Source organism: Oratosquilla oratoria, chromosome 28, assembly GCF_046742065.1.
Source record: "Oratosquilla oratoria isolate Oo_2021 chromosome 28, ASM4674206v1, whole genome shotgun sequence".
Taxonomy (NCBI): domain Eukaryota; kingdom Metazoa; phylum Arthropoda; class Malacostraca; order Stomatopoda; family Squillidae; genus Oratosquilla; species Oratosquilla oratoria.
In genome coordinates, this window is record NC_134804.1 from 706,810 (window position 1) to 720,846 (window position 14,037).

Consider the following 14,037-nt stretch of genomic DNA (forward strand, 5'->3'; position numbering starts at 1 on the left):
GCCCACTATCAGAGAATGGTGGGAGTCTTATAACATTAAGCATGCCTTAGACAATATCAAGTCATCTTGAGACGAAGTGAAGAACTCTACCATGAACTTGGCATGGAAGAAGTATGGCCAGAATGTGTGCATAACTTCCCAGGCTTCGCTGAAGACAACATCAGTGCGATCATAGATGACATCGTAAAGCTGTGCCATAACGCTGGCTTCGATGGAGTAGATAATGATGATGTTCAAGATCTTTTGGAAAACCATGGTAAACCACTCACAAATGATGAACTTACAGAGCTAGACAAGGCATTACAGGAGGCAGAAAAAGAGGGAAATGAAGAAGAACCTGTGTGTGGCCTGGACATCAAAACTCTTAGAGAATGTATCAGAAGTATCGAAAAAGCTCTGGAAACCCTGAAGGAATGTGATCCAAATCCTACCAGGAGTAGCAAAGTGGCTCATGACATAGAGAAAAGTGTCAAAATTTATCAAGAAATCTATGATGAAAAAAGAAGAAATGCCAAAGAGTCCTCCATCTTCTCATCCTTCGAGCCAGTCAGACCTGCCGTCCCTGTCACACCTGCCGACCCTGCTAGAGCTGGCCCTTCCACATCCACTGCCAACGGTTCTACAGCTGGTCATTCCTCCATATCTTCAAACCAGTCAAACATGCCAACCCTGCTACAGCCGGCCCTTCCATATCTGCTTCCGACAGTGCAGACAATGAAGTGTTTGAGGGTTTTCAGCCTCCTGCCTCACCCTCATCTTCGTCTGCCCACTCAGCAAAAGATGAGTAAGGGTTGAGATCCCTACTGTCCCTTAGCCTCGGGAGGGACATCACCTGATAGAATACGTGGCAAGTGAAAGGTAAATAAAAACAATTTCTGTTTATTTTTTTTGCGCAGTACTTTACATTTTCTTATGTGACTATTTTAATGTATTTTCATGCCTGTAGGGGTGACTTTCGACGTGCTGGAACACATATCCTATTATTACATGTTATAATGGGTTTGGTATATGGTAATTTCAATTTGCGGTAAGGTTTTCAGGTCTGTTACATCCATGTCCTCCCCTTGAGTTGTTGATGTATCCTTAATCACTTGCATTTCTTTTTATTGATGGAACTTCCATTAGGTGTTGGATTCTTCTTGGCATCCAAAGTGTAAGATGCATCTAGACTGGTTTACAACATTTCTGAGAGGCTATCTCTTTCCTGTTGCTCCATGATCTCTTTAAAAAACACTCTATTTCTCCTATCCTCATTTATTGTTGGCCTATCTTCTTTTACCTCCATGGTGTTTAGATTTTTTCTCTCATTTATCAAAGTTTAATTCTCCCTTCTCAATTTATCAATCTCTATTTTTTAAGCCTGGTTTGTATCCTTTTCCTGTGCAAGTTTATTCTTTAGGTTGTATAATCTAGCTTCATGTGAGGAAATTAAGTCTCTAAATCTTTCCAACTCTGTAAGAATTTCACTTACATGGCAGAGTACCCAACTTGCAACTTACCTTCTTTTTCAAATTTATATTCTGTACTATATTGATTAGTTTTTCTAATGGACTTACCTTCAAAATCATTCATTATTAGTGTAGATATAGCAATGAAAGACAACAGTTTGTGATGTAAACAAACTAGAAATTAAATTTGATCTTGTGTTTTCTATCATGAGCAACTTTGGAGACAAAGGCCACTATTTTCCTTCCCTTTCTCTCTTCAAAAGTTGAAGTCAGCAACATTTTGGCTTTACTGTGACCCTGAATAAACTTTGTTTTCCTTCTGTCGATACATGTTGCAAATTATTTTAATCTAGATTTGTGTCACAATCATTGCGTCATGACCAAATTCACTAGTTTTCCTCCTTGACTCTATCCTGAAGTTAGAACCAGCCATATTTATTCCCTATTGTGACTATGAAATAGTGCCTCTTCCCACTGCTCACTCAATTAGCAATCATTTCACACTGGCTTTGCCTATTCGAGGAGCATCATGTCACATTGCGTCAAGTTGCCGACAGTGTGTATTTATTTACCTAGGAAAGATAGCTACATTCACAGTGTCTGTCTCTCTATCTCGTCATGTCTAATTTGCTCTTAAATCCATATACTGTTTTTGCACACATTATTGTTTTGTCTAGTATGTTCCATACATCCACCAATCTGTGTGGAAAGCTGTTCTTTTTCAGGTCTCTCCTATAACTGTCCTTTTTGAGCTTCCTTCTATGCCCTCTTGTGTTCCTCTTATCCCAATTTAGTAAGTCTTCTCTATCAAGGACTTCTATACCTCTCATAATTCTACAGATACTCAACAAGTCACCTCTTTCTCTTCTTTGTTCCAGAGTTGGCAATTCTAGTTTTGACAGTTTTGATAGTGTTGAGGCCAACTTCATAGTTGCTCTTTGGATTCTTTAAATTTTCCTTATATTCTTTTTAGTATTGGGTGACCATAGTGTTGCTGCACACTCCAGTTTTGGCCTTATCAGTGTGACTAGTATTTTCCTCATCCAAGTAAGTAAAAGCCAATATTACTGATCTAAGCAAGTGATTGGTTTCACCAACAATTTTGTTTATCTGTTTGTCAGGGGACATACTCTTTATGATGATTACTCCCAGGTCTTTTTCAGGTCCCACTTTCTTTACTTCCTTTGCACCAATTTCATGTTGTCCTGATATCCCTTTATTTTTTCCAAATTCCATTATGCTACATTTCTTAATGTACTCACTGTCTTCAAGAGTTTTGAGACTTCTGCAAAGAAGCTCATATAACATTCCACACCCTCATCCATGTCATTCACATAAATAACAAACATTATTGGTGCCACTACTGATCCTTGTGGAACTCCACTAATCACCTCTTTCCAAGTAGAACTCTTATTTCTGAGCACTACTTTCATTTTCCTTCCATCCAAAAAGTCCTCCATCCATTTCAGAAGTGAACCTTATATCCTTACTATGGTTTCCAGCCTTTTTTTTTTTTTTTTTTTTTTGTGTATTTACCTAGTTATATCATACGGGAAGGGAGCTATGCTCGTGGTGACCTGTCTTTGTATCTATCAGCATCAAATTTATTCTTAAAATCGTGAATAGTATTTGCACACACTGTTTTTTCATCTAAGTTATTCCATATATGCATTCTGTGTGGGAAGCTATTCTTTTTCCTATCTCTTCTATAGTTGTCCTTTTTGAGTTTCTTTTCATGACCTCTTGTTTTTCCATTGTCATTTTTTAGTCAATCTTTTGTGTCAAGGATTTCCATTCCTTTCATGATTCTATATATAGTCAGTAGATCACCTCTTTCTCTTCTTTGCCCTAGTGTTGGTAGTTCTAGCTTTGATAATCTTTGTTTGTATGTTAATATGGAAAGACCTGGTGCAAACTTTGTTGTTGCTCTCTGTATTCTTTCTAGTTTCCTTATATTCTTTTTAGAACTGGGTGTCCATTGTGTCCATAGTGGTCTAATCAATATGACTAATATTTCTTTCATCATTTCTTCATCCAAGTATTCAAATGCCACTTTCAATGAGCTTAGGAGGTTGTATGTTTCACCTACTATTTTGTTTATATGTCTGTCCGATGTCATGTCATTGCTGATCATCACTCCAAGGTCCCTTTCTGTGTGCACTTTTTTTTATTTCATTTTCACCGATTTTGTAATTATTTGAAATTCTGTTTTTGCTTTTACCAAACTCTATTATGCTACACTTCTTGATATTAAAGTTCACCTCCCACTTTTGAGTCCATTTCCAGATTGTGTCCAGGTCTGATTGTAATGAGTCACAGTCCTCATTTGTTGATACTTTAATATTTTTGCCTCACCTGCGAAGAAATTCATATAACATTCAACTCCTTCGTCCATGTTGTTTATGTATATGGCAAACATGATTGGAGCCAGTACTGACCCTTGACGAACACCACTTATCATTTCTTCCCATTTCGAATATTTGTCTCTAATTACTACCCTCATTTTTCTCCCAGTCAGGAAGTCTTCTACCCATTTTAATAGATTACCTGCAATGCCACCTATTGATTCTTATTTTCCTGTTAATTTTTTGTGCAGTACTTTGTCAAATGCCTTAAAGAGTAGAAGAATTTTATCAAGAGCTCCTTGAAGACTGTAGTTGAGTCAGTAAGTTCATCTGTTGACAATAGTAGTGTACCAGAGATTACAAAGGAAGAAGTAGAATTTGCTCTAAAAACTATGAAACGAGGAAAAGAACCTGGGGAAGATGGTATATCAATAGATCTGTTGAAAGAAGCAGGGAAAGAAGTTCATATTAAGTTAGCTCAGTTGTACACCCAGTGCTTACGTCAAGAAAGCGTTCCTGAAGCATGGTGTAATGCTATAGTGATTTTGCTTCATAAAAAAGGAAACCAGAAGGACCTTAGTAACTATAGACAGATTAGCTTACTATCAAATGTATACAGGTAGTCGTCAACTTACGACCGAGTTCGGTTCCGACAGACAGGTCGTAAGTCGATCTGGACGCAAGTCGGACTTAATATATATACAGTATATATTACCCTTTAAATATTATTTTTGTTAGTTTATACATGTATATTCTATATCATATTTAGCATACTGAAATAATCTTAGCATCTTTGAACTATGTTGTATAGTATTTTTTAAACCTTTTTTATAATTTTATCTGATTTTCTTTGAGAAACGTAGCATACTGAATAAAATCGTATCATCTTTGACCTATGATATTTAATACTGTATTTTTTAACAGTTTTATTATTCTATCATCAGACTTTCTTTAGGAAACGTATGCATACTGAATAAAATCTTATCATCTTTGAGCTACGTTAATATTCATTATTCTTTTCATAATTGTCGTTAGGAAATGTAGCCTAGGCCTACGCATACTGAATAAAGTCCTGTCATCTTTGACCTACAAATACTTTTTTGTTGGTTAAATTAAAATCATTGTACTGTATAATTTACATCTTATTAATTGCAAAACATTAAAAATACTAAATGCAAGGCAAAATTAGGAAAAAAAAAATTCAAAACACATTCTTTTCGTTTACGTACTGTACCGAAAATATTGTTATCGACAACAGACTAGGCTTAAACAAAGTTTACTGTTACATTTTATTAATTGTAAAACATAAAAATACATAATACAAGGCAAAATTAGGAAAAAAATATTTCAAAACATTCTTTTCGTTTACGTACTGTACCGAAAATATTGCAAAACATAAAAATACAAAATTCTGTACCGAACATATTGTTATCGACAACAGACTAGGCATACAAAAATTTTACTGTTACATTTTGTTAATTGCAAAACATATTAGAATATAAAATCCAAGGCAAAATTGAGATCCTCTCTTTGTCTTTTAAAATTATCGACACTGTAGAATGTGATAACTGAAGTTCACGTGCTATCACATTAATTTTTTTCCTCCTTCATAATGTTTTATCACTTTCATTTTTGTGTCAAGATCAATAACCTTTCTTTGTTTCTTGGCAGGCTTGGAAATAACGTAAGATAATTTTCTTTAAGACATCTTCATGGGGGTTTGAAGCACAAAAAATTTAAAGATATAATCCTTGTCATGAATGAAGTCAGAAATACCACATGCTCCTGAATGAGAGGGAAGCTGACGCTGCTGGTAACCTGCCAAAACTATCGTACTCGCGTCTTGCGGCGTGCAAAGTAATTGTACTGCACTGCCAGGCATAACATTGCAATTCTATTACTCTATTAAATGTTAAATATTATTGCACTATATCGTGGTCATAAAGTCGATCAGTCGTAAGTCGCATAGGTCGTAAGTTGACGACTACCTGTATATTCTCCAAAATCCTTACAAATAGACCAGGCCAAGTTTTAGATGGAATTCAACCGAGAGAACAGGCAGGCTTTAGGAGCAGATATTCAACTCTACACCATTTGCAGGCGATAAACCAACTAATCGAGAAAATGACATAATACAATATACCTCTATGTTTAGCTTTTGTAGATTACGAGAAAACCTTCAACTCGGTACAACAAATAGCAGTATTAAACTCGTTATGCAATCAGGGAACCAACGAACAGATCGTAAGAGTTTTTGAAAAGATTTATGCAAAAGGTACCGCTATAATTCGACTACATAAAGATATGAAAAAGATCAAGATCAAGAAAGGAGTATGGCAAGGCAACACAATTTCACCCAAATTATTTACAGCTTGTTTGGAAGAGATTTTCAGAAGGTTGAGTTGGGAAGAGAAAGGTTTGAAGATTAATAGCGAATATTTGAACCACCTAAGATTTGCAGATGACATTATTCTTATTTCAGAAAAAGCAGAAGACTTGCAAGATATGCTGAGTGATCTGAACAAGGAAAGTCTCAAAGTAGGCTTAAAAATGAATAATAGTAAAACCAAAGTAATGTTTAACATGAAAGTTCAAAGTAAAGAGATTATAATCGATGATGAGATTCTTGAAGAAGTTGAAGAGTATAATTATTTAGGCCAGATAGTGAAAGTGACGAAAGATCATGATAATAAAATAAAAAGACGCATTACAATTGGTTGGAAAGTGTTCAGTAACTTCTGTGCCTTTCATGATTCTGTAAATAGTCAGTAGGTCACCTCTCTCTTCTTTGTTCCAAAGTTGGTCATTTAAATTTAGCCAGCCAGTTTCTCCTCATTTGACAGTTTTGAAAGTGTTGGGGCCATTTTTGTGGCTGCTCTCTGAATTCCTTCAATTTTCTTTATATTCTTTTTGGCATTGGGTGACCATAGTGTCACAACATACTCTAGACCTTATTAGTGTGACTAGTATTATTTTTAACAATTTTTTTGTCTAATTAGGTAAAAACCACCTTTATTGATTTAAACAATTAGTAAGATTCTCCAACAATTTTATTTATCTGTTTATCAGGGACATGTCATTAGAGATAATTATTTTCAGGTCTTTTTCTGATCCTACTTTTACTTCTTTTGTTCCAATTTTACATTGTCCTGATATTTATTTTCCAAACTCCATTATGCTACATTATGTTGAAGTCTACTTCCTACTTTTGGCTCCATTTCCAATCCTTGTTTAGGTCTCTCTGTAGTGATTCACAATCTTTCAGTATTCACTTTCCTCAGCAATTCAGCATCATTTGCAAAGCTTATGTAACAATCCACATCTTCATCCATGACATTCACATAAATAGCAAACATTACTGGAGCCAATATCAAATCCTTGTGGAATTTCACTAATCACCTCCTTCGCTGAACTCTTTTCTCTTAGCACTACCCTCATTTTTCTGCCATGCAAGAAATCCTCCATCTAGTTTAGTAATTTACCTTGTATTCCTCCTATGTTTTTCAGTTTTCTTAGTACTACTAAAAAATTAATTGGATGGGTTCTCTGACTTTTGGGTGGTTTTGCAAAACGCCTCGCGCCCTGTGTTGACGTGGTGATTTTGTAACGCTTCTCAAGCCAGAGCCAGTAAGCCTTTTTCATTTTAACACACACCCTTTCATTACTTTTCCAAAATGTCTGAGGAAGTTTCTTCTAGGATGAAACGTTATTGACACTTCTGGAAATGGGTGACGTGCTCAAAAAAGATACAAAAGACACCAAAAACAACTCTGAGCTTCTTGGACAGCTTCGAGCAGAACACGCTAGAACCTTTCCAGGTCTTTACGGAAAAACCAAAAGCTTTTCTGTGATAGAGTCTTTAAAGGAGTTCCATTTAAAAGTTCTTCAGTTTAATGTCACCATACGTGAAAATGAAGACTTTTCATATTCAGATGAAATGTTTACGATTTACAATTGTTTAACGGAGACGTTGAAAAGAGTAAGTTCGATGGTTTTTCCAAGCACTATTTCGCGGCCTACAAGAGTTTCATAAAACATGGAGGCAGGGGTGATCACAGAAATGACCAAATGCACTACATCAACTCAATTTTAAAGAGCTACAAGCGTCAAGAGAAGAAGAACAAGTACGCTATAAAGAAAGTCAAAGAAGAGGCTGAAAAAAAGAGGCTCCAAGAAAAGATTGAAGAAGAAAAGCGGAAAGCCGCTGAGGAAGAGGAACGGAAAAAGCAAGAAAAGCTGGATAGAAAGCAAAAACTGATGGAACTTAAAAAGGGAAGGGATGAGAGGCGTGTTAAACGGTTGGAGAAAAAAAGACTTGAGCAACAATTGAAAGAGGAGAAACACCGTAAAAAATTAGAGAAGAAACGTCTCGAAGAAGAAAGAAAAGACGAGAGACTACGTCTAAGAATGGAAAAACGCAAGCTGGCGAAAGAAAAACTAAAAAAAAAAGAATGATTTGAGAAATCTGAAAAGAAATATGGGTTCTTTGTTATTCCCTGAACTACAAGAAGAGCAAAAGAAAATGCTAGAAGATAGAGCAGAAAGAAAACAAGATATGGAAGAGACGTGAAAAACTGTCAATCGACATATTTTCCATAGACAAACAAAAAGGAGTGATAACTGATGAAAATAAAGTTGAACCTCAAAATCTCGGCAAGCTAGGAGACTTCAAATGTAAATACTGCCAAGCCTTGATGTGGAAAAAAGAGCCCAGGACAGTTTGTTGTAATAATGGGCAAGTCGCGGCTGTTATTCCATCAGAAATCAAAGACAAGACTGTTAAAAGCCTATACGACGGAACTTCTGAATTTTCTGATCGTTTTCTTGGAGATTTAGTAGGATTCAACAATTTGTTCTGTTTTACCTCTTTCTCAACACCTCGCAAGTTAGAAAATGCTTTAGAGAAATCCATATGTTTCAAGGTTCAAGGAAGAATTTACCACAGGTTAGGATATTTGAATCCTGGAAGATTTCAAGAAGGACCTCTAAACCATCAGGCTTCGGGAAGCTGTGGATTTTTTGGCAAGGAAGTAGAAAAAAAGGATTTCTGGAAGAGCAAAGGTGACAGTTTCTTGGACCTCTATTTTCAACCATGATCGAGACCAGCAAATTAAACTTAGAACAGATAAAATGAAAAATTTAAAGTCAGAAGGGAAAATAGCCACAAAAAAACGATGTTCCATAGTAGAAAAGGAATACGAAGTGAAAAAATAATCAAGATGCTTTTTGAATACTTTGCTGAAAATAATTCGTGTCTTTCGTCTATGTTAAAGGAGGTCGAAAATTCAAAAGAATTAGTTCGGCTTCACATCGAAAAACATGAAAAAATACCAGAGATGACCTTAACACTTAAAGCAGCAGAAGGTGTGCAAACGCGTGAACATAAAGGTGTGTATCACCTTCCATCTTCTGCAGCTGTCGAAGGTATAGTGAATTTAGAACCCAGTAATGATCCTCTTCGGGTTATTATAACGTCTCCTAAACCCGGGTCTAATTATGTTACAAGGATCCTAGAACACTCGAATTTCTTCTATGATCCATTCCAATACCCTCTTTTAATTCCTCATGGAAATATGGGATATTCTTATACTTTGAAGCTTTTACAAAAAGGAGACAAAGTTCGAAAATACAACAAATTTATGCCCGCTGCATTTTACTCCTCCATGTACATGGAACGAGAAGGGGTGTTCAACTACATTACGAAATGTCGTCGTTTATTCCAACAATCTGTTGTGGATAATTATGTGAAAGTGGAGACCATGAGACTTGATTTCATATAGAAACCAAAATGAAATAAGAAAGGAAAGGTCAGATATTCTGAGAGGAGAAAATGGAAAAGATAGAGGTCAACGTATAATTATACCTCCTTCATATGTTGGAGGACCAAGATATATGAAGCAAAGACAACAAGATGCCCTCGCATTTTTAACAAATTATGGATCTCCTGACTTTTTCATAACGTTCACTATGAACCCAGCATGGGAAGAACTGGAAGAAGCGACTAGTCAGACAGGAGGAAATGCTGCTTCTGGATGTAAAGCAGACAGGCCAGATTTAGTGAGTAGACTGTTCAAGATGAAAGTGTATAGTCTTCTTGATGATTTCACCGTTAATTGTATATTTGGAAAAGTTAAAGCCTATCTTTACAGTGTCGAGTAGCAAAAAAGAGGGCTCCCACATGTCCATATTTTGTTATGGATGAGACATAATGTTAATGCCAATTTTGTTAGCAAAATAATATCTGCAGAAATACCAGACAAGGAAACTCACCCTAGATTACATGATATTGTGACAAAGTGTATGATACATGGACCTTGCAAGGGTTTTGATGATTCCCAACTTTGTTGTCAAGGGAAATCTTCCTCGGACGGCAAAAATTTGTATGGAAAAGGGTTCCCGTAAAAGTGTAGAGATACTCTATTTTTCGGAAATAATGGCTACCCACTTTACAAAAGAAGAGAAAAAGGAGAAGGCGGACATACATTTGAGAAGAAAATTAAGGGTAAAAACGTGACAGTGGATAATTTTTGGGTGGTACCTTATAGCCCATATCTATGCCTCAAATATAATGCTCATATAAATGTCGAATGTTCAAATTCCATAAAAACCATAGCCTATGTAACAAAGTACGTTAACAAGGGCTGTGATCGCATACTGTACACCAAGACTGAAAAGGATAAAGAAATAGTAAATGAGGTAAGAAATTATCAAGATGCACGTTTTGTAAACGCTAACGAGGCAACATGGAAGATATTCAAGTATCCTATCCATAAGAGCTTTCCCCCTGTTACTACCCTTGATTTGCACCTGGAGGGGGAAAATGAAGTATTTTTCAATGCAGACCACGATGAAGAGACACTGTTAAGGAAAACCTTAAAGGATATACAACTCACATCTTTCTTCAAATTGTGTCAAAAGAACGAGTTCGCTGCTTCACTTTTGTATCACAAAATCCCCAATTTCTTCATATACGACAAATTAGCAGCTAAGTGGATTGAGAGAAAGACGAAAACTGCGGCCCTTGGAAGAGTACGAGCAGTAACCACAAAAACAGTTGAACTCTTTTATTTGCGTATGTTGCTTTCGCATAAAAGAGGACCTCAGAACAGTTGAGGGAGTCAAGTACGAAACATATAGAGAAGCTGTAAAAGCCATGGGATTACTCAATGACGAAGAAATGTGGAAGAAAACTATAATGGAAATCATAAACCATACTAATAACAGAGAACAACTAAGGTCAACATATGCGAGTATGTTGGTATTCTCTGATCTGGAAGATCAAAGAAGCATATGGGAGGAGACAAAAGACCTTTTTGCAAGTGATTTTCTACATTTGAGGGGATTAGAAGAGTATAATGACGAAATTTACCTCGATGCTCTTGACGATATTCAAGAAAAGGTCTTCAATTGTGGAGGAGGAAAAATCGAACAATACGGTCTTCCTTCTTCAAGAAACAGAGAAAAGTCAACTAATGTTGTAAGAAGAGAGATATCATACAACAAAGCGGTACTGGCTCAAGAAGTTGAGGAACGAAAAGTGACGATGAACGAAAAACAGAAGCATTGTTACGATACCATAATGAAATGTGTAGAAGACAAATCGAAACGTGGAAAAAGAGGGTTTTTTATTAGTGCTCCGGGAGGAACTGGAAAATCTTTTCTGTTGAATATTCTATTGGATACTGTTCGTTCAAGAGGAGAGATAGCATTAGCCGTGGCTTCTTCGGGTATAGCCGCTACTGTTTTACATGGAGGAAGAACCGCTCATAACATGTTCAAAATTCCGTTAATGAAATACAATGAAATACGGGCATGCAGCGTCAAGAGAAATACTGAGATGGCACGTCTTTTTTAGTTGTCTTCTTTGATTGTCTGGGATGAAGCTGTAATGGCTAACAAAAATACAATGACTGCCATCGATATTACTCTAAGAGACGTTTTAGGTGTTGACAAGTTCATGGGAGGAATAGTATTTGTATGTGCTGGAGATTTTAGACAAATTCTTCCTGTGGTCAGGGGAGGAGGAAAAAGTGAAGAATTGAATTGTGTTAAATCAAGCTATTTCTGGGAAGAATTGAGTAAATTGGAACTGACAGAGAATGTGAGGCTATCAAAAACTGACATTCGGAACAAGAAGTTCGCCGAAGATTTACTGGATTTAGGAAAAGGAGAAATATTAGAATGTGGTGTAGTTGTGAAAGAAAGAGAGGAATTAGTAGAACGCGTATATGATGATTTCGAGGAAAATTTCCTGAACGTCTCATATTTTGAAAAACGAGCAATAATCTCTCCTACAAATGATGATGTGGACAACATCAACGAGATGGTTTTCAAGAAATTGAAGGAAAATGAGGTTGTTTCTAGTGAGGACACTTCCGTGGATAACGAAATGGATATTCAAACGTCAGTTTACAATGCCCTCAATAGTCCATCTATTCCCCTTCATGAACTTAAACTGAAAGTCGGCGCTGTCATAATGGTTCTTAAGAATATTTGTCCACCTAAATTATGTAACGGAACACGAATTCTTATAACAAATTTACAGAAGAATATAATAGTAGGAAGATTTTGGTAAGTGCATACAGAGGCAAACAAGTTTTACTTCCCAGAGTAACATTACAGTCAACAGATACATCCGTCATATTCAAGAGAAGACAATTTCCAGTGAGATTGTGCTACGCCATGACGATAAACAAATCCCAGGGGCAGACATTTGAACGTTGTGGTTTATTGCTTGATAGTGCCCAGTGTTTTGCTCATGGACAGCTATATGTTGCATGTTCACGGGTTACAAGCCATGATTCTCTCTTCGTTTACACTGGCTATAAAAAGGAAGGAGACGATTATGTCAGGAAGCCTGCACGCAACTACGTGTATAAAGAGCTTTTCTCTGGAGAAGGGTTTTATAAAGGTAATTTTGAAGACATCGTGGAAGAGACATATAAGAAAACGTCTAACAACGACGAAACAGAAGTCGAAATAGCAGAAGAAGAACCTGATCAATCGATCACTGTAATACCAAAGTCCGCCTACAAAATCAGCGAAATAGATGCCATCAACATGATCATGCCTCCTGAGTCCAATTATGGGGAAGAAAACAGTGATTCTGGAGAATTTATTAAAATGATCCAGAGTATCAGAGAGGAAATGAAAGAGCAGAAAAAAGAATTTGAAAATGAAAAGAAAAGGAATAAGGAGAACATGAAGAGGATGATGAAGGAGTTTTTGAAGGCTTTGAGTGACGACAGCGATGATGACGGAAAAATATTCGAAGACAGTGATGGAAGCGTCTACGACTCGGAAGAGGACTCAGATATTAAAGATGATGGCCCTCCAAGAAAGAAAATGAAGCAATAATGATGTACAAAATTTGTATTTGATGTTAAATAAAAATATTTGTAAAAATCTATCTTTTATTTGTAAAACCTTCATTAATACAAGAAAATTCAGGGACAGAGGGTATCTCAGGGGGCGTAGCCCCAATGGCGCGAAGGCCAAGCATCCCTGGCAAAGCCAGTGCCGGCGAAGCCGGGTGCTTGTTTTTTTTTTAATAATTTTTTGTGTGGCACTTTGTCAAAGGGTTTTTGTAAGTTTAGGAAAGCACAATCAGCCCATCCATCCCTTTCTTTAATTATATATATTAATCTTGAGTAGAAACATATTAAGTTTGTGGTACATGATCTTACCTGTCTGAATCCAAATTGTCTCAGGTTTATTATATTTTTTTCTTCCAAGTGTTTTATCCATCTATTCTTAAGTTTTTTTTTATCTCACAATTTTTGGCTACAGTGCTTGTAAGGGAAACTGGTCTGTAATTTGTTGGTTCTCCTTTGTTTCTTCCTTTATATATTGGTACACTATTGGCATTTTTCAAGTCCTTTGGTATTTTTCCTTCTTTGAGTGAGCAACTTATAATATTACATATTTCATCCATTAATTTTTTAATTTTTTTAGTATCCAATTTGCAATTCCATTAGGGCCGTGTGATTTCCTGACATCAAGGTTCATTAGTTGATCCATCATTTCTTTTACAAAGGATTACAAAGGCGGAGCATGCCGACAGGAGACCTTTTGATCCATATCTAGGTCGGATGCAAAAAAAAAATCATATTAATAATAAAATAATAAATAAAAACTATGATAATGTAAATAACAAATAAAATACATAAATAAATGCATAGGTATAGTTAAATAATAAACAAACAGGTAAACAGTAAATAATAATAAATTGACATATAACTAAT

General features: G+C 36.1%; 1 protein-coding gene across 21 annotated transcripts in view; it reads right to left on the minus strand.

Annotated features, from left to right (window-relative positions):
• Positions 1-14,037, minus strand: part of LOC143040212 (uncharacterized) — a 317,769-nt gene that overhangs the window by 124,977 nt on the left and 178,755 nt on the right. For 2 of the 21 annotated variants that reach the window (XR_012967699.1, XR_012967701.1), the window contains one exon: positions 13,727-13,875. The exons of the other annotated variants lie outside the window; for them this stretch is intronic. The gene's annotated coding sequence lies outside the window, so the exon portion shown is untranslated. Of the gene's footprint in view, positions 1-13,726; positions 13,876-14,037 lie in introns of those variants that run through there. 21 annotated transcript variants of the gene reach the window in all.